We start from the raw sequence: 27,459 nt of genomic DNA, 5'->3' as shown, positions 1-27,459 counted from the left end.
ATAAATGTGGATTATTGGGATAGTTCCATCCTGCAGTACTGAGATACTTGGAATCGTCAGGAGTGTAACACAACAAACTGCGAATAGTGCTAACTACACCAGGATCTCGAACTATTTCCATGTCGTGTGAACTTTGGATGTATGTACATGTATCAAACAAGAAGGCTCCAGCATTCGGTGCAAGAGAAACAGTTCCAGTACCCACTTTCTTTATACTTCCTTTAATTTCCAAAAGTGTTTCGTGTATGGCAAAAAATGCATCTGATTGATTGATGATAAACTCGACAACGTCGCTATTATTAAATGACTTGATGTAAGGTGTATATGTACGAAATTCTTCTTTTCTAATAGTATCGTCGAACTGAGGTTTCTGGTACAGATCTAAAATAGGTGGTTGAGGTTCCTGAACCTGTCGTCGAATGTATTGACGTTTTGACATCTTTTAGCTGTAATCCAATGGAAACGAGAAAGGCTTTATTGACAGCAGACACGTCACGTCGCTTGTAAGATTTGCGTGAGACTAATGGATATTGATGCGTAGAGCTTTGTTTTATAATTAAACCCATCTATATCGTTTCCTTAAAATCCAAATGAAGTGTACTTTTCTCTCCTCTAAAGTTGACTGGTCTTAAATCTTGATCGAGTACGCTAACGGTAATGTTGGCAATTTCACGTATGCTATTGCTTACTGGTATGTATATAGGATTATGAGGACGTTCGTCAATAGAGAAACCAGGATCAACACTTATCGGAAAATGTAGAACGGTGTGCGCAGGTCTGTCCTCGTAAAAGGCTCCTTCGGTAATGTTGCATTCAAAAAGTAGGCTCGATACTTTTATAATGTTTACAGGTTGGTCCGAAGAATGCATTTTTCCTGGCACCAATATTCTGTTTGATGAGAAACCCAATATTTTGCCGAGACTGTCATCTTTCTCGAAAGTAACAGCATGATCTTGACTAAAGATTTCACACTTGAGCGTATTGTTGTTGGGTCTTAAGATGAACTCATTATCTCGAATCGAATTATATTTATCGATTAATGCGTTATAAATATACGTTTCGATATCGGTAATTTCATAAGATCCAGACGGAATATCGATGCTACACAACTTTTTTCGATCATTTTTCTCGTAGTAGTAAAACTTTTCGCCATCGATGTTTGGAATCGAATTAAATGTATGAAATCCCAACACTGCTACATAATACTGTCGGTTAGGGTCAAGCACAAGAGGTACTTGAGGAGTAAACGAAAACTCGTTGGAAGTACTTGTCAAGGTCAACAATCGAGACATGACTGATACATTTGAATAGGTGTATGAAATTAAATAGCAAAATATGTTAAAAATTCCTTTATTTATTCTTATACTGTTACAAATTTTTCTCATAATATGACACATTACAAAATACACATCTACTTTCCATATACATGCCGCAAACATCACTCCATTCATGTCTATCATAGTCTTTCTTGCAGGGTAAATAATCTTCTAGTGCGCGACGAATATCTTGAGGTAGTTCATACCAAACAACGCTCGTTATATTTTTCATAAAAATGCAAATGGCACTTCTCAATATATCGTTAGATGGTTCCATTGTAGAGAAACTTTAAACAAAGATGTCCACAGTTAATTTGGTTATAACTTTGATATTGGTCGTTATTGTAGAAAATTCTTCCACCGTTCAAGTAGGATACTAGTTCTCGCGGTGGTTTCAAGCAACCATATGAATCAAAGTACTCTATATCGTTGTTTATCTTTCTGTAAGCTACCCAATGTGTACCGGGGTTTGTGGAAATGTCGAGATTAATAATAGCACATTCATGTTTACGAGGGCTACGTGGTAAATTATCTCGCATGAACACGCCGCGGAAATTTGAAATTTTAAGTAGTTTAACAAATCTATTTAAATCCACATTGGTTAAAGGCCTATTAGGTAGCTTCAGCGGAAGTTTTTTGTCTTTTTTAAATATAATCCAAAGCCACCTTTAGCGTTTTTTCGCAGGTATAATCCTTTGCCTAGATGTTCCATTGCATTGTTGTGACGTTTATCTTCTTCTAGTTTCTTTTGAGCATTCTTTGAATCGATAACAGTTTTCGCTATCGCGCTTGCGCCCCCAGCGAGGCTTCCGAGAGCTGATAGGCCTGCAAAGATTGGGATTAAAGGTAAAATCCCACCAGATTTTGGTTCAAATGGAATAATTCTTGGAACACGTACATTTTTCTTCCCACCTACATTCTTAACGGCTGTTCTAGCTGCTGCAAGTGCAAGTAGAGCGGATTTACGCAGATTTGGTGACGGAGGAGCACGTTTCAATGTTTTGATAATTGGCTGTAACACATGTCGCTTAAATGAACCAACACCTTTACCACGTTTCATACCCATACCCAGTTTTCGTTTAGCTTTCATTGCTGTAGTAGTTAACCAGGCAGCGGTTTTTTCACCCAAAGATGCGTCTTTTGCTTTAACTCGTTCCCACGCTTTATTTTCCAACACCCAATCTGCTTTATGTCGATCTTTCAATGAATTACTTTGGGAATATGCGAGATCGTGATCTCTCGCAGCTCGATCTAACGGATTTATCCCCGGATCTCCACGAGCTAGCCGTTTCTGTAATTTAGTTCCAGGTCCTAGATATTGGTAACCAGGAGCATGCAATTCAAACGGTAGACTATTGATCAGAGAATTCAACACTCCTTCACCTTGAACGATCAACATTGAAATGAATCGCTTTTTGAAAAATGTCTTTATATAACCATGTGTACAAAATACATCTCAATCACAAGATGAAGGTCATTCAACAAGACAAGACACTAGCAGTGGAAAACTTGGATTTTGTCGACAACGTGACAAGAACCAGCAAACATGGTGCATTGCTACCACATTCATTTCGTGCTATCATATGTGGTCCAAGCGGATGTGGAAAAACTAATGTTATGTTGGCATTACTTTTTGACCTGAATGGCGCTAAATTCAAAAATGTTTACGTTTATTCAAAGTCGTTGTTTCAGCCCAAGTATCATATTTTGAAGGAAGTGTTGGAGTCTGTGAAAGAAGTAGGTTATTTTCCATTTAAAGATAATGATGATGTTATAAGCCCAAGTAAAGCTAAACCAAACTCAATATTCATATTTGATGACGTATCAACGGATCCACAACAAACAATACGTGAATATTACTGTATGGGTAGACATAAAGACATTGATTGTGCATACCTATGTCAATCATACAGTCGAGCAGGCAAACAACTTTTACGTGATAATGCGAATCTTATTGTATTGTTTAAGCAAGATGAGCTCAATTTGAAACACGTCTTTGATGACCACGTATCACCTGATATGACATTTGAGCAATTTAAACAATTTTGTTCCGAATGTTGGAAGGACAAATACGGTACATTCGTCATTGTTAAGGATTTCGATATTTCTAACGGACGATATCGTAAAGGTTTCGACAAGTTTATAAAACTGTAGGTATGATCGAAAAACACGCATTGTATAACAATATGTCAGACAAAGAGGTAGCTGCGCGCACGCGTAAAGTTGCCGAACTAGCTCGTGTCATTCGCAAAAAGTATTTGGCATTAAAGTTAGGTAAAACAGAACAAGATGAGTCGCTAAATAAACTCTTTAAGCCCATAGCTAAACCTCTAACAGATATTGCGCAATCGTCAAAAACGTTGCATCATGCTATTAATAACAAGCTTAGACACGTTAAAAAAGAAGAGGTGAAAACGGAGGAAGAGATAAAAAAAGAAGCCAGAGATGACGATGTATTTTCCGATGCAGTATCAATCGATCAAGTTAACGAACATGATATATTTGATCCTAATAATGTTTCGAAAGAGGCTATTGATGAATATATCGAGCAATATCCTCCAATGAGCCATAAGTATATAAAAGAATTTTGGATGAAAGATAATAAAATTGATAAAAACTACGGACCTATTTACAATGATGAAATTGGCTGGATGTTGGGTAAACGACGAATAAACTTTAACAAAAACAAAGGTAGTATACAAGTCATTAGTGATGGTAGTGGGGAAGGAGGATGGGTGCCGGGAACGCCAGGTCTATACCAACTAATTTTCTATGATAACCCTGAAGATTATAATGATACAGATTTAAAGCACTATAAAAGTTTATTAAATAGTACAGAAGTTCATCTGGATTCCAAAGGTCGTCTTAAAGGTGCAACTGGGAAAAAATATCATCATATTATCAAACCGCTATTTAAACCTACCGATGAAACAACAAAGAAATCGCCACCGAAAACTCGATCTACTGCATTAAAGAGACAACCTTTCGAAGGTCTTGTTCGTTTAGCAAAAACGACTCGTTCATCATCGATGACAACGTCTCCTCGAACATCGTTATCTTCACCATCTAGCTCCAAAGGGTCAGGGCTCGTCGATAATTCTCATTTGATCTACAACGATAATCCTATTGAATATGTATATTGGGATGATCCAAACGAACTATGCGACAGACTCAAATTGCTGGTTGCTTCCCAAGAAGCAGGAAACACATCCCACAATAACGAAATTGTTGCCATTATCAACGAATTACGTGAAGCAGATATTATATATTAATGTTTGGATTATTGGAACATCATTTCCAACATGAGTGTTGACAAGTTTGGTCGTCATCATTACCGTTCTAATGAACAAGTTGTTAAAAAGCTACGTGAAGGCTTAAAGCAATCCATTTTGGATTTACAAAACCAGATACATGAAGTACATAAAGACATTACACGAGATCCTCCTGTAGCAGGTAATCATCTTTCCAATAAGAAATATGTAGATGACAGCATTGTTCGTGCGAAAACTTTTCTAAGAAAAGAGATTAATTTGATACAAAAAAATAGAATTCAAAAAGATACTCAACTCGAACAAAAAATCTCAAACTCCATTAGTAAAATAGAAGTTAATTTAAGTAAAAAAGTTAACGAGTTGTCTGATGAGAATAAAATGACTGCTTCGAAAATATCTGATTTATCAAAACAAATGCATGAATTTAAAAATGATCTTGATATATTTAAACAAGAAATGACGAAGAATATTACAGATGCCGCCAACCAAAATGCACAAATTATGATGAAAACGTTGGAAATAGAAAAAAAGATTAAAACGGCGGATCTTAATTCACATGATTTAGATGAGCGTCTTAATGTAATGGAAGATTACCTCTTACATAATAAAGCCAACGGAACAACGAATTAGCGTTAGTTCAAAGAATCGAATCGTTGGAAGCTAGACATGGCATTTAGCGAGGAGAAGATACAACTAGTTAACGAGCTACACAAGCCTGCACGAAAAAATTATCCTCGTCGACGAACAATCATTAAAGGACTAGACGATTTGTGGCAAATGGACCTTGCTGAGATGAGACCTTATGCCAGTCAAAATAAATCTTACAAGCTCATTCTTGTTGTAATTGATTGTTTTTCAAAGTTTGTGTGGACTCGACCATTAAAGACGAAAACAGGGGAGGAAATTACTCGAACATTTTCGGATATTCTCGCTCATACTCGACGATGTCCGAAAAATTTACAAACAGACCAAGGCACAGAATTTTTTAATTCCAAGTTTCAAAATCTCATGAAAAAGCATAGTATTAATCACTATAATACCTTTAGTGTTAAAAAAGCAGCCATATGTGAACGAGTTATTCGAACATTGAAGGAAAAACTTTACAAGTATTTCAGTCTTAATGGAACTTACAAATGGATTGATATCTTGCCTCAAATTACAAAAGAGTACAACAACACGAAACACAGCAAAATTCGACTTAGACCTATTGATGTTAATAAATCTAACGAAAATGAAATTTTACGAAAATATTATACTCACTTGAAAATTGCCGGTCCAAGAAAATTGAAAGTTGGTGACGTGGTTCGCATTAGTAAAAATAAACACATTTTCGATAAGGGATATAAACCGAATTGGACAACAGAACTGTTTAAAATTACTGAAATTAAAATAACGAATCCCACAACATACTTGATTGAAGATATAACTGGAGCGCCTATCAAAGGAGCATTCTACGAAGAAGAATTACAGAAAACAAAAAATAAAGACATATATTTAGTAGAGAAAGTACTGCGCAGACGTGGAAATAAGATGTATGTTCAATGGTTGGGATTCGATAGTAGCCATAATAGTTGGATTAACGTTAAAGATATCATTTAGGATCTACTTTTACATACACCGCGTCGATATACACTAAATGAGTGGGGGGTGACAAAAAGTATAAATTTCATAAATGCTGCAAGCTCATGCCCAGTTGTTCCTGCCAGTTCATCAATATGAGTTCTCAAGATAGTGGTTATAGTTCATCAGACGATATGGTGGTAGCTGCTGCTTCACCATCAGATGATATCGATTATTATGCTGAATTAGATGGAGTTTTGGCGACATTCGAAGAAGCAGCCAAAAATGAACCATATTATTTACTAGAAGCATCCTTTCCGCTTGACAAGTGTATAATCAAAGTTGGCCTTTCTCCAGCTCGTCATTTCTCATCAGCCATTATTTTGTGTCAGCACAACAAGAATGCAAGAATTAGTTTAAACACGTTCGAGTGGGATGATATAATCGGAATTTTTAAGCAGAAGATTTGCGATTTCTTTAACAGCACCTCTCAAGATGATTACAATCCTATCGAGTTTCAGTGTGGAGACTATTGTAAAATTAAACAAATAGTGTATGATTCAACCAAGTTCCTTGTTATTGAAAAGCATGGTCTGGAATACTATCTAGATGAAAGGGATGTCAACCAAATCCTAGAAGTAAACAGCAGTCTGGTGTGTCATCGTGTATCGTTATTGGATAATTTACACTTTCATGCTTATTATAGAAATGTTATCGATTTGATACAATCAAACTTTTGCAGCAGAAGCAGTTTATATGGACCACTTGAAGCTTTAACTGCGTTTTGCGAAATTTCCACAGACACTTTGTTAAGTAATGCTTTAAGAGAATATTTATATTATTATAAAATTAAAGTTGTAAATGATTTTATGTAATAATCAAAATAAATGCTATTTATGCAAACATGTCTTTTTTATTTTCACGTTGAATGTCTCACAACGCTGGAAAAGATAAGCTGAGACTTAAAATTACAGGAAAACAATGTATATTTTTTAGAGTTTTTATTTTCTACTTATAATAATTACAAATGTTGATTTTCACTAAATTACAATTATCATTCTACATATTCATTTAACAAATAGCCAATCCATTTTCGTGTGGAGATTGATAAAGCTATAAAAAAATTGGTTATGTTTTCATTTATTAATTTTTGTTTTTACTCAATCATTGTGGTTTCATAATGACCCCAAGGTAAAGTGTCATGAGAATTTTGTTGCAAGTAACGTTTATCGTCATACGGACTTAATGCAATTTTTTCTTGTGTTATTGTAAAAAGATCATGGGCGTAGGAACGAAACGTTGATTGGGAAACACTTTTAGTTGTAAATTCGTTTAAACACTTAACATAATCATCGAAAGTAATGTCATTTTTTACCGTTGAATATTTTACACCCTTAGATTTTTTTGTGACGCCTAAATTATTTGCAAGTCTTTCAATATTTGCATCATCCATATTATTCTTGTATTTATCCCACAATGCATTTCGATCCTCATCCGTCGTACTAATCTTAAACGAATACATTTTAGATCTAAGTCCGACAAAATGAGTCATAATGCGACCGTTTGCCTCATCTTTCATCATTCCGAGAACTTTTTTGTTGACTTGAGGTATTCCATAAATATTATTCTCAGAATAGTCTGATGTATCGAATTTGGATAAATTTGCTTTAATGACATCTCTGTAAACGTCATCACATTTTAATTCATAGATAAAACTATCAGTGTCCCCATACATTAGCTTACAATTTTCAACTCCCATATATGGCAGCATAAAGTTATAATGAAAATCGTACATACACACTTTGGATATATCTAAAATTGACATGCCGATGTACAATGGTTTGTTGAAAATGAGCTCTGTTCTGTTAAGTTCGATTGCCATTAAATTTTCATTAAACACAGTTCTATTATGAAATCTTGGACTAGCAATCAAATTTTTCGCTCCATATCTTCCATCCCATTTTGATACAAGTTTTACAATGCGATGTTTCCTAATGTTTTCCATCGTTTTACCAAATATGGCGTTGTTGGCTAACTTGTACAAGTCTTTTTCAAATGCTGTAGTTGCTGCAGTTCGCAATTTTGTATTAAGATCGATATATGGCTTAAGCCAAGCGCTCTGTTTGAATTTCAACACTTTATGGATTTTTGTTAGTTTGAGTCCTGCATTCAGAGCTTGTTTTAGATTGCGATAATGCAAAGTGTACTCTTTTTTATGGTACAAGGTGGTCATAAGTTTTGGAAGCTTACTTCTTGGTGGCACACGATGTTCGCAACAAAACGGTAAATCTCGATGTAAGTCATGCAAGTGTTCTGGGTATTCCAAATCCACTTGTAGTATGTATCCTGTATCTCCATCGTCAGGAATAGACAAGACATCAATATTGGTATCGACCCACTCGAAACCCCCATATGGTAAGAATTGAGACATTGCCCAACCATACAAATTGTTGACATCTAAATATAGCACATATTTACTAGGCTTTGATGGATCATAATTATGCATGTATTTGTTATTTGCCTCAGAATACCGATTACTTACTTGACTTATACCACCTCGGATAGCTTTCTCAATAAACATGATTTTATCGATATCATTTAGCAGTTCAAGTTTACATCCAGTATATTTAAGCATTGCATCCCAAGAAAATCCAGGCATGGTATAGTACCATGCAGGATCAAGACTGTATGTACTTCGACATTTTTGTCGAAAATTTTCAAAAATGCAAGTCAGTAACATAATATCAGTTTTCATGTACAACATACTATATTCCAAAATATTTTTAATACCGAATGACTGCCAAACATTCTGAGCATGATGATACATATTTTTGGAGATGTGTTCACCCGATAATGAGCTGTAAAATTTATCAATTGATGGTAGTTGCGTTTCATTCAATTTATTGAAAGACTCAATATATTCGTATGGGAATATGCCTTTTCGTTTCAATAATTCCATTTGTTCGGGAGTGGTATTTGGAAATTCGCTAGCTAAATATCTTAAATCCTCAGGTTGCAATGTGGCAGCCAACTTGTCCAATGATGAATTTAAAAATCTCAGTGAATCAACGAACCTCAACTTAATACTGACCTCAGAATCGTATATTGTAAATGAAATATACTTTTCCTTATTTATTGGTAGTAAGCTGATACTACCATTTTTCGCAAGATCTCTAATCATCATATGCGAATCGTAACCGCTAAGATTATGAAAAAAAATTGGGACAACGAAAAGTTTTTTGAAATTTAAGTTACACACTTGGTGTGCGAGTCCTCGAAAATCTCCGGTAAAATGGTCATGATCACGAACAATTACATCCTTATCTGAAAACGTTTTTTCGCAAATGTGACAATTAGATGCATTAAAACTGGGTGTGACATTCATAGGTACAATATCTTTAATTTTTCCTTGCACAAATGCCGCCAACAACGTCATTTCCTTGGCAAACCACTCCATGCAATCTTCACCTGCGTAACTTCGGTAAAACGACAGAGATTCATCGTAAGAGCATTTTACGTAATAACCTGCACTAAAGGCTTTATGCTGCTGATACTTAATTGTTTTGCATTTTAATGGACTGTTTTTAACTTTGTTCAACATTGACTCAAAATCGGCATAGACTACAAAAGGAGTTGTTTGTTTATAAATATGATTTTTAAATTCAACATTCTGATATGATGGAAAAGAAACTTTACATTCATTAATTTTCTCACAGTATTTTGCATGATCATTTAATCTGTCAAAACTACTAAAATAATTCAAACACCTATCACATAAAAATTTTTTATTACGGTTCTTACTTAACTGCCTGGACATAAGTCGAGACATATCTTTAATCATGCAATAATGATACTTAATTTCTACAGATTCATCGTGAGCCATAGGTGCTTCGTAGTCATTCAATTTTGGAAAATATTTATCTTGTACAATCAATAAATTTACATGTTTAGTTAATTTGGTTTTGCATAGCCTTACCGGCGTTGTTACGTAAAATGTTCTCTTTAGCAACATTCATTTCTAACCCGTACACGTTTACAGAAATATTATTTAACTTTTCAAATTTTGAAATACCCTGTATAGTCATAGGTGTCTCTAGCCCATCGATATTTAAGACAGTCGCATAATGTGGATATGAAGATGTACGATCTGAACTGCATTTAGCTGGATAAATCGCTGAAACTATGCTCCAAAAAAAGCATGCTTCATCATCGTTTTTGATATTAATACATGCGTGCTTCTTTTGGATTTGTTCTGGTAGTCTAATGAACGACGAAGCTCCATTTCCCACTTCATATTTATTTATATTGACTTCTAAAGAAACTATTTTTTTCAAAGCCCACCCTGATCCCGTTTCTTCAAATTCCGATAGCTTAGACATTAATTTATCGACTATGTTTGTGTGAAACCATAAAACCAAGTCCGTTCCTGCGTCTATGGCTTCGTTTTTGGTATTAAAATATTTAAATTGGTTAATATCACCTCCTTGATTTGATTTTCTAATAAATTCTCCACATAATGTCATATTACATTTTATCATATTTAATTTTTTTAAAATGTTTTTAATTCGAATTCTAAATAACTTAAAACAATCCCCGAAAAATTGCATTAAATCTTTGTGTCCTAGATTAATAATTATACCTGTTCTGATTCTACTCTTGAATGCGGAATTTACATCTTCCCATTTAACCCGACGATGTTTAGTAATTCCACCACCCACGCGAAGACCGAAATTTTGAATTTCCGATTTAATTGTCTTTAAATGCCCCGCGTTTGTCTGTAGTTGCCGTAATTTAGCTAATTCCAAGTCCCCACACCGAATCGCTTTAGTAAACAAAGTCAAATGCCTTTTAATGTGATTTAACCAAATATTCGCTTCTCGCGGTGTATAATTTCGAAACAAAACATCACGCGCTTGAATTAAATGTTGTACAATGTCACTACTAAGATCACCAATGTTACTCATGATTAAGTAAAAAGCAATAAATCAATAAATGAAAAACTCACCAATATTTTTTTTATCCTCTAATTTTCTATTATTTCAAACGAGGCGGCTGGCTGCACCTTTCCAGTGGCAACGTTTCCTCGGAACACCAAGCTGTACTTTCCCTCGCTGAAATGTTCCAAATGCGGCCTGTAGAGTTCAACCACCCTTTGCGGCAAGAACGTCACCTCCTTTTCTAATTCAATAAGGATGGATTTCCCAAATTTCGTATCGACTTCTCTTGCCGCAATTATCTTCTGGGGTACTCCTACGGGTAGGCTGTTTAGCTTTCTAATTGGCTTGATTGTCTTCTCTGTAAGCAGAGAGGATGCATTAATCTTTTTTAGGTCCATCTGCAACAATATATATTTTCTTAATTTAACAGTAACATATCTTTGACTAGCAATTTCTTAATTTAACAGTGAAATATCTTTGAGTAGCAATATTATTTTACAAAAATTCTACCTATTATAATATGTATATTTTTTAATTTAACAATGAAATAGTTTTAATTAACAAAACTTTCATAGAAACAAAAAATTACAAATACCGCACTATTTACAAACATTTTTTTTTTAGAACGGAGAATATAACCAAGTAATTTGAATAAAATGTTTAAATCAGAAAAATTATTAAGAATTGGAAATTAGTAAAGATAATGATGAATTCTAAATGATATAAAAAAGGTTAAGTATTATAAAACTTACTTTTGTATATATAATTGCCGGCACTTCACAAACACAGAACTTCTCCGAACGGTACTTTGTATAATTGCTGACGCTGCACAAAACACACAACTTGTCTGAAGGATGATCAGAATTGAACTGACGATATGTAGTGCATCTGCTCTTTATCTAACTGCCTCTCCCACGCTAAAACTATGTTGCGCAATATTTCGTAAGACTATTCATTTATGCATCACATGCCGGGCTTAATTATTAACTTCCTGCCTCCATGAGAGAATATATTTTATCTTACATTAAATAATCGAATTGGAATGTGCACGTGTTTCCGGCTATATATCGTGATCGCGTGAGAAATTTTTAATAGCCGGCGTATCCGATGATGTCATTATTCTCAGTAACAAGATCTATTTTATAAAGATTTCAACTGATCATGTAAAGTATAAATTGAAAAATAAACGAATTTTTGTTATTATGGTAATCGATAAAATATATACGAGGTAACTCGTAAAATATAAATTGAAAAAATTTAGAAGTTTTACGCTAATGGCTGTAGGTTTTAATTACAAAAAAATACGAGGAAAAATGGCTCTCTTTTGTCTGTCATTCGTCTTCTTCTCTTTGTCAATTCATAGAACGCAGTCACCGACCAGCGATTGAACATTGTTCTCATTGGTTACGTTGGATGTGTAGCTTCGATATTATTGGGGGGGCGTCTTTTCGGGAGGAATGGGGGGGGGACTGGGGGCGTCTTTTCGGGGGAATGGGGGGGACTGGGGGCGTCTTTTCGTTAATATTGTGGTACGACTCCACCATTAGTCGATGCACGTCTTTCTCATTGGCCGTTGATGCACACCATTGGCCTCCAACGTCACGAGGATGTCCGCCATTGGTCGAGGACACGTTTCTGTGGCATCATTGGTCGAGGAAAACGTTCTAACGTCACGAGGAGGGTGTTACTATGTCACCATTGGTCCCTCATCGCTATACCGCCATTTCTATGTTGTTTATTCAAATTCTAAGCTGTCATTGGTCGCTGGGGGTGTTGCTATTCCCACCACTGACGCTGCTATGGCTGCCATTGGTCAACGACACGTTCCGACGTCACGAGGACGTCCACCATTGGTCAGCAAGACATTGGGGGACGTTCCTATGCCACCATTGGCCTGCTATTCCCACCACTGACGCTGCTATGCTGTCATTGGTCGACGACACGTTCCGACGTCACGAGGACGTCCTCCATTGGTCAGCAAGACATTGGGGGACGTTCCTATGCCACCATTGGCCTGCTATTCCCACCACTGACGCTGCTATGCTGTCATTGGCCGACGACACGTTCCGACGTCACGAGGAGGGCGTTACTATGCCACCATTGGCCTGATATTCCCACCACTGACGCTGCTATGCTGTCATTGGTCGACGACACGTTCCGACGTCACGAGGAGGGCGTTACTATGTCACCATTGGTCCCTCATCGCTATACCGCCATTTCTATGATGTTTATTCAAATTCTGAGCTGTCATTGGTCGCTGGGGGTGTTGCTATTCCCACCACTGACGCTGCTATGCTGCCATTGGTCGACGACACGTTCCGACGTCACGAGGACGTCCACCATTGGTCAGCAAGACATGGGGGGACGTTCCTACGCCACCATTGGCCGAGGGGCGTGGTCTAGAGACACGAGGTACGTTCCTACGTCACCATTGGTCGAGGGGCGTGGCCTCGAGACCCTAGACTCGTTCCTACGTCACGAGGGGGGCGTGGCCTTGACCCATGAGGATACGTACGCTTGACGATCGACGTGTGACGTCACTTCCGCTCCAGAAGGAACTCTATCTATCTACTGTTAGAAGATCAAATCATAGAGAGATGTGACTCGCCGTACATCAACCCAATCGTGATTGTGAAAAAAAGCAGTGGAGAAATGAGGCTCTGTTTGGATGCCCGGAATATAAATCAACACACGGTATCTCAATATGAATCACCCCTCAACATCGAAGCTATTTTTGGGAGAATTACGGGAACACACATGTTTTCTAAAATTGATTTGAAACATAGTTTTTGGTTAATACCGTTAGCAGAAAGATGTAGAAATTACACCGCTTTCTCAATCGATGGTATTGTATACCGATTTAAAGTAGTACCGTTTGGATTACAAAGTGCGTGTGCAGCATTGTTAAGAGCTCTCCATACAATATTAAATAAATATGAAGATTTCATAGTGCACTACATCGACGACTTACTCATTTATTCACCAGATACATCAAGTCATTTGGAACACATAAAGATTATTTTGGGAGAATTGGACAAGGCCGGATTAAAACTGATATATTGAAAAATGTCAATTTTTTCAAAAAGAAGTGATATATTTGGGATTTAAATTGGACACACAAACAGTTAGTTTAGCCGAGGACCGGGTAAAACTCATAGATGAATACCCAAGACCAACGAATTTAAAAACATTGAGAGGTTTTCTCGGGCCGATCAACTATTTTAAAAAACTAATTCCTGATTTAAGCCAGAAGGAAATTCCTCTGATCAAATTATTGAAGAAGGGTGTTAAATGGAATTGGAAAGAAGAACAAGAGAAAGCTTTTCAAATTTTAAAAGAGGAATTCTCGAAAGGAACGAAAATATATCACCCCATGTACAATTTGCCTTTCATACTACGAACTGATGCATCCATACAAAAATTTGCGGGAGTTTTGTCGCAAATACAAAACAATCAAGAAGTGCCGATTTGTTTTATTTCCCGGGTGACAAAAGCACACGAAAGAAAATACAGTGTGACTGAACTAGAGTTTGCTAGCGTACTTTTCTGTGTAAATAAGATCAGATTTTATCTGTTGGGAGCAAAATTCACAATCGAAACTGATCATGCAGCTTTGGTACATATAATGAAAAATCGTCTGGTTAACAATCGTATACATAGAGGCATTTTGTTACTACAGGAGTATGACTTTGAGTTTCGATATATAAAAGGAAAAGACAACATTATAGCCGACGCTCTCGCGCCGGGACACGGGGGACACTCTCGTGCACAAGGGATGAAGACTCGGGGAAAAAGGAAGCAATTGCTTTTCATGTAGGATTGAACATTTTGATACAAGAGGAAGGGGTATTTTCGTTAAACGAAATTAGAACAAATCAAGAAGACCTGGAAGAAAGAGAAAAAAGAAGAGCGGAGAGGGAAAACGGTATATTTTTCAAACGAATTGATGGAAAGGAACTATACGTGATAACACAAACATTGGCAGAAAGGATCATACAGAAATTACACGAAGACAATGGACATATCGGTAGCAGAAAAGTCTGGCTGGTTTTTCGAGAAAATTATATTTGCCGACAAGATTACCGCATCGCAAAAGAAATTACACAAGAGTGCCAGATCTGTCAAAAATATAAAATTAGAAATTTCAAAAATGAAAACGTTACAAAAAATATTATATCCCGGAACAAATTAGATATTGTAGCAATAGATATGTTAAGCGATCTAATTATGACGACGAAGAGGAATAAACATGTTTTAGTCATGGTAGATGTGTTTTCCAAATATGTAAAATTATACAGTTGCCGTACCACGAAAGGGGAAGAAATAATGAGAAAAATCGACAATTTTATAGCCACCGTAGGAACACCAAGAAGGATTCTTCTAGACAATGCAACATATTTTAGAAATGATCGTTTCAAGGGACAACTTCGAGAACGGGGAATAGAGACAAATTTTGTTAGCATCAGACATCCACAGAGTAATCCTTCGGAACGTTTTATACAGGAAGTGACGAAGTTTCTACGGATTACAACAGAGGGTCAACATCGACGATGGGATAGGAAAGTCGCCGAAGTAGAAACGTATCTAAATACCATCCCGAGCACTGTAACGAAAGAGACCCCAGAATATATAATGAAGGGTATAATGCCACTAAGACCATGGGAAGATAGAGAACAAAAGGAATACACACAGATAATGGAAAATGTGCAGAGGAGATTGCGGAGAGCAAACGAAAAATATATCCAGAGGCAAGACCAAAATAGAAAAAGAAGACCAGTTACTTTCAAAAAAGGTGAAAAGGTTATGGTGAGAGCATTGCGCGTGTCCAACATACCTAGCAATGTGTGCGGAAAGTTAATGCCTGTTTTTGAGGGTCCGTACATAGTAAACAATGAGAATGGGATAAATAGTTATGAGTTGAAGCACATAGAATCAGACAAGATTAGGGGAATTTATAATATCAACGATGTTTACAAATACTATGAATAAAATGCTGGTATTGTTTTTGCATAGAGAAAAATCCCTGCATAATTCAGTAATTTTTATCATATGCAAAGGCGGGGATTTGTCATACTTTTTCTTTCCCAACCAAAGAAAAATAAATAAAAATATCCATCGAAATAAAATTTCAAGATATCATTATAAACAAAAATGTATATATTAATTTAAGATAAGATTTAGTGTAGATAAGAATAGAAATTTGTTTGGCAAACGACCTGTTTCCGTTGCAAACTAAATTATCAAAAAACCTTTGTTTAGAATTAGAAGACATTTTACCTGTAAGTTAATCTTTTCATTGTTTTTAGAGTCGAGTATTAAATGACCATATTCTAATCTTTTGAAATATGTATAAATGATGTATTGAAAAAAACCAATTTTAAAGTAAGCTATTTAGTTTTCTCTGAAACCGAAATTAGGCTTTTCCAATATCATAGTAAACACAATTTAAGCTTTTTGATTGGACGGTCGTTTTTAAATGGGAATTTGGGAGTCGATGATGAGACAGGAGAAGTCAGTCATATTTTGGTCATCGAAAGGAAACAGTCGTTTTTCTCAAGATAGGGTGTGGTTCGTGATTTTGGATACCGGCGTAACGAAAAGAAGTGAATAGTTTGAAGAAGGAGATCACAAGTAGATTAAAAGAGGTCCTTGTATCTACCGTGGGCATTTTATAAAGTATATGTGAAAGTATTCTTACGGCATCAAGTTGACAAAAGGAGGTCCTGGTGTCATAAATAAGTAGCGGAGTTTGGAGAAGTGAATCAGGTGTTTTTTGTGTAGTCTGAAGGAGGTTTGCAGAGACATAAAGAAGGAGCCGAGGTGCCAAAGAGGGGAGATCACATCTTTGAGGAGACTGGACTTTTCTGGGTATGTTCCAACATACAACTCAAGAAGAAAATAAACTGTAAGTGTTTGTACAATTGAATTTTATATCTGTGAAGGATCGTTTCGACAGCATGGTCATTAGCATTAAAATTTAAGAACTGAGGTTTTGTTAGGCTAATCAAAAGTTTAAAGTTTTGTGGTTTCTTTTTTTTCAAGTAAAGAAAATTTTAAGTAAAATTGGTTTTTCACGTAATATAAATGTATGTAGCTTTATAATCTTATTATCATAATAATTTGATTTATTTTCTTGTATGCTGATAGATAAGATAACGACAGAATTTAATAATTGTTTTATTCGTTCATATAAAATAAAGAAACGTAAATCTTTGTAATATAATATATTTGTATTCTTATCCTTTTCTTCTCTATCCCGATAAAAGACAACTAGAAAATCTTTTGAATCCATCGAACACAGGTAATATAAGGATTATTTTACTTTTGATAACAAATAAGTTAAAATTCTTTTTTTTTTATTGGCTCAAAAAACTAAGTTTGAACTCAAAATAAACAATCATAACAATATATATATATATATATATATATATATATATATATATATATATATATATATATATATATATATATATATATATATATATATATATATATTGTTATGATGTGTTTTTTTTTTGTTTGAATGATGAGCAATGAGTATTTTTAATAATATAATATATAGGGTTTTTATCGCGGTTCTCAAAGAATTAGCTTGTAAGTACTTTTTTAAATTATCTTTATTATAACTATTATGAAACACAAATATATATCTAACCTAGCCAATGTAAATTTAAAATAAACTATCTTTAAATTGATGTTCTTATAAAACTAATTAAATTCTATAGACAATGTTAAATTTAAACAAACTATCTTCAAAATTGAAATTGTTATAACACTAACTAAATTATATTAACAAAATTTTGTACCTTTCTTTCACTGAATGCCTAAATGAACTGTTTTCCACTATATAGATTCTAATCATCACTGAATGTCTTCGTATTTCGGTTATCCTTGTTTTTGTGAAATTTCTTTTTCCAATTATCAGCTTCTACCAATTTAAGGTATAGTTTTCTTCACCAGCATTTCTACACCACCAATCAAACACCATTTATATTTATTCTTCTTTTCAATATACCAATATCCAATTATTATAAGTTGATTTATACTAATCTCCAATCATAATATAATTTTAATTCCTTCCAATGTCCATCCAATATTCTTCTAATATACTTTTATAATCTTCAATAATTATTTGTGTATAATTATAAATGTGCATTAAATGTATGCATAATTTTTAATCTTCATTTAACTCACTATATTAAACAATTGGACTATCTCCAACTAACTTTCATATTTCTTATTAAACTGCTTGACTGACTTACTAAAACTGTGAACAATTGACTTCACTAACTAATCTACTAACTTTCATAATAAACTGCTTGACTTCTGACTAAAAAACTTCCCTCTTGAATCCAAATCACGGGTATTTATATCTTTTTTGGATATTCCAGAACCATCTGGTAAGAGATCATGTTCCAATTTGTTCCATTACTTTCATATAGATGTTCTCGAAAAAAATATCTGTTCGATCCACCGCCATAATCATTATTTCGAGAATGTTCGACTGTAAACAATGGTCACACTCTGCACTCTGGAGAATTCGTTAATGTTCCATTGATAATTTTGTTGACATTTAGGCTTTTCAGATCAGAATAAACATTCAAATTAGTAACTAACACTCTAATTTAATAAAATACACAATTCAAACAATATATTATTATAACCCCACTTATATTCGTAAAAATTCTTAATATGACACTTGGAGTATGTATAGTTGGTTGCCTAGTCACATGGCTCACTTAAATCTATTTACAACATTAAAATACAACTTTTTACACTTATTATATGCTAATTTATTAAAAATGCCCTCACATAAATATATTTTTATTAAATTCTCTAGTATATAACTTATTTAAAACAACCAAATATCTAATATTATGTAGTATATAACTTATAAATTATTTTCTATAAACCCTAATCGTATCAATATATATATATATATATATATATATATATATATATATATATATATATATATATATATACGGTAGGCCTGAGAATCGGTTGTAAGTTATTTATCATACCCTCAAGGGGTAATGATATGTATTTGAAAACGCTCTTTCTAAGAGCCCTCAGGGAAGTGGGTAAAGGAATGATTATCAATAAATCAATATATTCTTCGATTGCTACTTTTGTCTTTATTAAAGATTTCTTTTTTAAATCAATTTAAAATCAATAGTTGAACAATAAAGAGAAAAGGTTAATTAACAAGTTCTTATTATAACCACTACAGTGGGGTTCTAATTACAGTGTCGTACTAAAAAAATTGAGAAATTTAGTGTAATGTTCGATTCTACCAAAATTAAGAATAAATTTCCACTTAGCTGTTAGAAAGTCTATCTTCTTGATTTCTGGAGACTCGATCCCAGGTGAGTACGTACTTAATATTTATTATTATTATTTCCTTTAATAATCCGACGTTTTAGGTTCTTTCTCTCTTATGGACAATTGGATAACATCCGATCCTAACTAATATGGAAAACTGATAGCCAATCCCTTAAGGAGTCGCGAGATTATAAATATAAGTTGAAAAGATGATCAAAATGGTTTGAGATTAAATCACAGAGTAAAAATAAAAGGCCTAAAAAAACGTTATTAAGTTTAAAACGTAAGTAGTTATTTACTTTTTTCCTAAAGAAAACCAACCTTTGTTCAAATGTGGCCTTAAAGTGTTTCTAATACGAAATTAGTTTATAAAATCGAGTTTATTTAGTTTTAGAAAACAAATCCACACGATAGGTGATAATTGCTCAGCTTCTCACTGCTACAACTATTAAATTTTCGGAAAACTATCAAGAAAACTCTAGAAAAGCCGCAAAATTGCGTTGTAAGTTCTACACGAACCAATACTTTTCCATACAAAAGACCACCAAAGAAAGGAAAAGAAAAAAATTAAAAATGTTTTTTTTTATCTGGCGCCGGCCATTGTCCAGTAAGAATTTATTTAAAATAAGTTGTACTACTAATAGGATTGAGATCTGTTTAAAAATACAAGAAGAAGAATTCTATCAAGCTATTTTTGACATAAACCTTTAAAATAAGAAATAGGCTTTTTGGTTTGTTTATTTTTAATTCAAAGTTTATTATTCATGTAAATTTATACTTATTTTTGTTTTAGACTGTACAAAATCAAGGAAAGAACGAATAGATCATCTCAGAGACCAAATAAGACTTGGGAATGCATTAATTTTCCATGAAATCTTGTGGAGTTGTTAACAATTATTTAGCCAAAATTAAAATAATAAAACTTTATTTCAATAATTTATTCTGAATTCTTTGGACCTGAAACATAAGGGTGGTCCATCCCAAAAAATTTTTTTTTACAAAATTATTTATTTTTATTTTTTTATGATATGGCATTAAAAATACATACAGCCCTTAATTTTTACCCTTCTATCACCAACCCCTATTTTTTAATAGCCATATTAGTGTCACAGAGTTAGTTGCCATACTCCTTCGAAACGGCTTGATTAATTTTTATGAAATTTTATGTGAATATTCGGTTATATTTTCGGAATATATTCTTCGATTGCTACTTTTGTCTTTATTAAAGATTTCTTTTTTAAATCAATTTAAAATCAATAGTTGAACAATAAAGAGAAAAGGTTAATTAACAAGTTCTTATTATAACCACTACAGTGGGGTTCTAATTACAGTGTCGTACTAAAAAAATTGAGAAATTTAGTGTAATGTTCGATTCTACCAAAATTAAGAATAAATTTCCACTTAGCTGTTAGAAAGTCTATCTTCTTGATTTCTGGAGACTCGATCCCAGGTGAGTACGTACTTAATATTTATTATTATTATTTCCTTTAATAATCCGACGTTTTAGGTTCTTTCTCTCTTATGGACAATTGGATAACATCCGATCCTAACTAATATGGAAAACTGATAGCCAATCCCTTAAGGAGTCGCGAGATTATAAATATAAGTTGAAAAGATGATCAAAATGGTTTGAGATTAAATCACAGAGTAAAAATAAAATGCCTAAAAAACGTTATTAAGTTTAAAACATAAGTATTTACTTTTTTCCAAAAGAAAACCTACCTTTGTTAATGTCTTTAATGGTTTGAATTCGTTTGTCTCGTGGAATAACTTCTAACCATTCTGAGAGTCCTAAATCTGGATACCGCGGCTTGGTATTTTTAAAAAGTTTATCGCCTTCCACTGCCCACAAAGGGAATTTGTCAGGAGCTACGTTCACTTTTGATAGCATATCGGAGTACCACTCGTCAGTAGACGAAAAGGTCACAGAATGGATGGAAGGAGTGACAGCTCGTGGAAGCGCATCTGGTACAAGATGGTCCTTACCTTTCCTGTGGACGACTTCGAAGTCATAAGCCTGTAGTCTTAAAGCCCATCTTGCAATCCGTCTTACAGGATCCTTTATGCTGAACAACCACTTCAAGCTGTAATGGTCCGTGATTACAACAAACTTAGACCCTTCCAGGTATGGCCTTAATCTCTCCACTGCAAAAAGCACCGCGAGGCATTCTTTTTCATTGGTGGAGAACTTTCTCTCGTTTTTGGTGAGAGATCTGCTATCACATGATCGCCATCCGGATGACGTTGGGAGAGAATGGCTCCTAAGCCATAATCGCTTGCATCCGTCTCCACAGTAAATGGAAGATTGAAATCGGGGCATGTCAATATTGGTGCAGATACTAGACACTGCTTGATTTCACTTAAAGCTTTCTCACATCACACATCCCAAACGAACGGCACGTTCTTCTGGGTCAATCTCGTTAACGGAGATACTAAAGTAGAGAAGGACGGTATAAAGCGCCTATACCAGGATGCCATTCCAATGATTCTCCTGACTTCCTCCACCGTTCGAGGAATTGGAATTTTTAAGATGGCATCAACCTTATCAGGATCAACTAAAAGTCCAGATCTATTAATGACATATCCGAGATATTTTAATTCCTGACGACAGAAAACTGATTTTTCTTTATTTAAAATTAATCCCGCTTCAAGAAGTCTGTGGAGGACCTTTCTTAGGACCTCGATATGTTCCTCGAAGGTAGAGGTACATATAATTATATCGTCTAAATAGACAAACGTATGTTTATCCAATTCTGGTCCTTAGATAGTGTCAATTGCCCTCTGTCAAGTAGCGGAATGAAGACCGAATGGCATTCGGGTGAACTGAAACAGACCCCTATTTGGGACTGTGAATGCCGTCAAAGGTCTTGAATCTTTGGCAACTGAGATTTGGTGGTAAGCACTTTTAATATCCAACGTAGAGAGGTATCGTGCGTCACGAAGCTTGTCCAATATGGCACTAACATAAGGTATTGGATAAGCGTCGGGAGTGCTTACTGCGTTGAGGCGTTTGTAGTTGACACAAAATCTCCATTTCTCTTTTTGTTTAACCATGACGATAGGTGATGACCAGGGTGATGATGACGGTTTTACTATGCCCTTGGCGATCAGGTCGTCCAATTCAGCATTAACCACCTTCTGCAAAGCAGGTGATAGCGGATAATATCTCTGCTTTATAGGTGGTGACTTGGTCCGTATCACATGTTCAACAAGAGTCGTATGTCCTATTTCCTTATCTCCCATGACGTCAAAAGCTTCTTTAATGACATCATCAAGCAAGATGCGCTGTTCTTCTGTCAAAGATTCAATATCCTGAATACCCGAAGCTTGGACGAGGTTCACTTCTTCACTTTTCCTAAAATGCCACTCTCCATTAAATAAGTCAGGAACAATATCCATTTGTGTCCAGAAGTCGATCCCTAATATTAGTTTGTGGGTTATGGATGGTACGACAAGAATGTCAAGAATACGTACTCGATCCCGTAACCTAACTGGAACAGACAGAGTACCGATACTCTCGCATGAACTACCAGATGCAACAACACAAGAAACCTTTTGACTAGGGTCAATTCTACATACATCTTTAAATATATCGAAACCAGAACTACCCATTATTGTCCGTGTTGCTCCACTATCTAGTAATCCCATTATTTCTTTTCCGAGAATAGAAACGCTCAAGTACGGCCGTTGGTCGCCTTGCGCATGAGCCAAGATAAAGTCCAGGACTGCCATGTTGGTAGAAGCAAAAGAAGAAGAAGAGGGGGCCGATTCCTTAATATCCCCTGCCAGCCGGCCTAGTGTGCAGGACGTCTTGAGTTTTTTGAACAATTCGTACATTCGAGTTGGTTGTTACGTTCGATCGTCCACACTTAAAACAAAATATTTTCCGATTTTGACTACATTTTCTAAATTTGTGATCTCTAGCACCACAATTCCAACAAGAAGGTTCGCTTCTCGTCTCTACTGATTCAACGGTCACTTTGGGAGAATTTGTTGAAGCGGTACAAGATGAGGAATCTTCCACTGCACATGAAAAGATAGGATTAGCTGGTTTTCTGTAAGCGAGGTCAGGTTCAACTAGCAATCGAGTATTCGTTGGTGGAGGACAGAACTGTTTTATTCTGCATTCGGTTTCCTCAATAGATTTTGCAAGTTGAAGCAACTAGTGTATATTGTAAATTGGGCAAAGAGAAAGTCCTGTTTGTATGTAAGGAAGCATGTTCCGTTTGATTAGCTGTACTCGCTGGTCTTCAGAAGGGGAAGCATTTAATTTTTTGAAGAGATCACAGAAATATAATTGACTACACGTTCTTGCGAAACTTGCGTTCTTTTACGGATTTCTTCCCATAGAGCAAATTCATAATCGTGAGGTTAGAAAGCACATCTTAATTTTTCCACGAGGTCATCCCACGATGAAAAGGTTCCCATACGATACCACAAGAGGGCATCTTTGGTAAACAACTCAGGTGCAAACCGAAGTAAACGCTCCTTGGATACACCTCGAGATTGCCTTAATTCTTCAACCCTTTCTATGAAACTGTTGACACTAGTGACACCATCATATTGAATTCGCCACCTGCTAATATCATGATGCTGAGAGAATTGATCCAACTGTGAAGTTTCAAATCTAGGATAAGTGTTTCCAAGATGACTCGAAGGTATCGACGACAACCGCATATTGCGCATTTGATCATCGAAGCCCTAGGAATAGCCATGATGTCCTTCTGGATATCTTCGTTCTTGGTATTCTACTTGTCTTGGAGTACTTTCTCGAAGTATTGGATGAATCCCACCAAATGAAACTCGTCTATGAATTGATCCATATTGCTCATTTTCCAGTTGACAATTTCTTGATGTCAGAGAAGAAAGACCTGAAGGGCAGAAGTATACTCATGCTCAAGTTCTTTATCGAGTCGAGTGCCATCAGGTGGTGGATGATTTCTAGATTGGGTGGAATTATTATCCTCTTGGTTATCTTCAGCAACATCCGAAGTTGAATCGCAATCAAATTCAATTTGTGGTTCTTGCCTGCTTTGCCTAATTTCAGCAGATGGATTACTAATTGATTCAAACCTTTGTCTAAGTTCTGAAACTCTACTAATTCCTACGTCTTGTCTTTCACCATAATCTCTGTCAGTGGAGTGTACTACTTCTGGAAGAAGTGGAACAGTTGTGTCCAATAGCGAGAAATGATACTGGGATAAAGATTCATCACGAACAGTTCCGTCTTTAATTCGATTTAGATCTGCAACTAATTTCTGATGCCATTCTTTGAGATGAACGAGTGCCGTACTTTCATCACGAATTCTGTTCAGACGCAAACCTAAATGTGTTAGACGCGAGGATATCCGTTTAAATTCATTTATTTTATTTGATGAATCAAATTCCTTAATATTTACTTCCAAATCCTCCAGTTTGCTTCTACAAGTTAGGATTTCATATTGCGGATCCAAATTAGCGATTAGTGGTGCTGCTCTTCGACCTGCTTTTTCTTCTCGAAAAATATTTCTTAAACTCTCTCTTTTCTTAACAACCCTATTCCCAATAGGCAAGTTCCTTATGGAGAGTTCATACGTCAATTCGTCCCCCAATAATCTATTGACGTCCATAGTTTACTTGGAGTTAATCTAACAAAAGCGAAGCGCAACCCCACCCCAACTTGGAGGAAGAAACGAGTAAAAGAAAAGAAAACAAAGACCAAAATATTGTTATCATTAAACTCCAACAAAAGCGAACTTAATTTTTTTTTAATTAAATTTTAAAATTTTAAATTTAAATTTTATTGATTTTAAAAAAAAATTTAAATTTATTTCAGTTTTAATTTAAAATCCTTCCTATGATAAATTTAAATTTAATTCAATTCTTAATTAAATAAATTTTTATTGTGATTTCAAATTTTATTTAAATTTATTTTAATTTAATTAAAGAAAACACCCGTCACAGGTCAAAATTGCTAAATACCAATAGAGTACAAGTACAACCAAAACCCATTATCTTATTCTTCGAATTATACCAAAATTCGAAACACTAAAATTCCCATAACAAATTAACTTTTTGTTTATTTGAAATTCCTTAAATAATAAGTAAGGACATTAACAAATATAATTAGAAATTAAAAGTAAAATCCTCAAATTTAAAGAAATTTCTAATTAACAATAAATAATGGCAACGTCGGTGCGTATCCCGGGTGTAGAACTATATAAGGTTAACACCATATTCACGAAACAAATGTCACTAAAATATGAATTCTGTGGAAAGTGTAGTTCCACGGATTGACGTTTTCAAATTGACAGTGTGATTGACAGACTTCAAAATTGTAAGGTTAATAAATTATAAACATTAGAAATTTACATAAAATATTCAAAAAATTGTGCAGTTTTTGGAAAAAAAGAATTAAGGTAAGTCAGGGTAAGTGGGAATCTGGGGCAAGTGCGACTATTCAATACAGTGATTCAACCAACGATAGTAAAATAACGAAATCTAGTGTAAACGTTACTCAACTTCATAACCATGTGTTCTGTATACGGTAGAGCGACGTTACCGACAGTACATGTGAGAGATGAGGTATTGAACATATATCTGCAAAAATCCACTTGATTTGTCAAATTTGCACTTACCCCAGTGTTCTGCAATAGCAAGATTTTCAAGGTAAGATTATTAGCCGTATTATTTTAGTGTAAAAGTGCACTTCGTAAATACGATAAATGTGTTTCAATATACATAACCCTACTTAGAGGCCACGTACACTAATGTTCGCACTTGCCTCAATAAAATTTTATCGAGGCAAGTGGGAACTAGGAATAATTAGTTACGTTCCCACCTGCCCCGATTAAAATTTTAATGATTGACTCTTTTTTAGGTGCTACCATGGTTCGCATTTATCAACGTAAGACGGAGAGAACGACATCTTATAGTAAGGAACAGCTGCAAAAAGCACTGGAAGATATCAGATCTGGAAAAACAACACTACATACAGCAAGCCGAAATTATGAAATTCCAAAAACAACATTGCACAATCATTTAACTGGTGTCAGAGGAAAAAAAGTGATTCATTAGGTAGAGGACCAGTTATTCATGCCGAACATGAACGCAAGTTAGCCGAAGGATTGAAAACTCTAGAAAAATGGGGCTTTGGATTGTCAAAACGTGAAGTTCTGTTGATTGTCTCCGATTTTGTTATACAAAATAATATAAGAATGCCATTTAAAAATAATATTCCTGGTCATGACTGGTTCACCGGCTTTAAAGCAAGATACAAGTTATCTCTCAAGAAACCCCAATCGGTTGAGTACGCAAGGAAGAATATGTGTGATCCATTTCCCATTTATAAGTATTTTGAGATCTTAAAGAACACTCTTGTTGAATTAGATCTTAATGATAAGCCTAAGCAAATATGGAATTTGGACGAGACCAGCTTATGCGTTGACCCGAGTGAAGGTGCTAGGAGCCAAAGGTAAACCGTGTTCGCGAACTACGAGTGGTCCAGGTAAGGAGAATGTAACAATAGTATCTGCGGCAAATGCATTTGGAGACAAAGTACCACCATGTATTGTATTTAAAGGAAAGTTCGTATGGGACCAGTGGATGGCAACACAGGACCCAGATAATCTTGATATAGCATATGCAGCTACTCCAAACGGCTGGATGGAAACGGACGTTTTCGTCAATTTCTTAAAAAAATTTTGAATGCTGTGGGACAACAAATACCACTGTTATTGATATATGATGGTCACAGCACTCACGTAAATACAAAAGTCATCGAATTAGCTCGTGAAAATGAGATTACCATTCTCAAGTTGCCGCCACACACATCGCATTTACTACAACCCTTAGATTTGTCCGTGTTTAAATCCTTTAAGACTGAGTGGGACAAAAAACTGGTGGCTTGGCAGCGAAGAAATCAAGGAATAAAAATGCCGAAGCGAACATTTTCTGAACATGTTCGTGACGTGTGGTATGGTACAAACCCACAAATCATCCAAAGCGGATTTCGGAAAGCGGGAATATTCCCATACAAAAATGACGTTGTAGAAGAAGATAAATTTCACC

General features: G+C 35.2%; 1 protein-coding gene and 1 long non-coding RNA gene across 2 annotated transcripts in view; one reads left to right on the top strand and one right to left on the bottom strand.

Moving 5' to 3' along the window:
- Sec63 (translocation protein Sec63) overlaps positions 1 to 27,459 on the bottom strand; it is a 373,264-nt gene that overhangs the window by 202,766 nt on the left and 143,039 nt on the right. The gene's annotated exons all lie outside the window — the stretch shown is intronic.
- Positions 19,343 to 19,900, top strand: LOC140439591 (uncharacterized). Its single transcript, XR_011950656.1, has 3 exons — positions 19,343 to 19,454; positions 19,512 to 19,693; positions 19,799 to 19,900. It is a non-coding gene; the product is annotated as an uncharacterized lncRNA (long non-coding RNA).

This window comes from Diabrotica undecimpunctata, chromosome 1, assembly GCF_040954645.1.
Source record: "Diabrotica undecimpunctata isolate CICGRU chromosome 1, icDiaUnde3, whole genome shotgun sequence".
In the NCBI taxonomy this organism is placed as follows: domain Eukaryota; kingdom Metazoa; phylum Arthropoda; class Insecta; order Coleoptera; family Chrysomelidae; genus Diabrotica; species Diabrotica undecimpunctata.
This window is presented reverse-complemented; position numbering and strand designations above follow the sequence as displayed.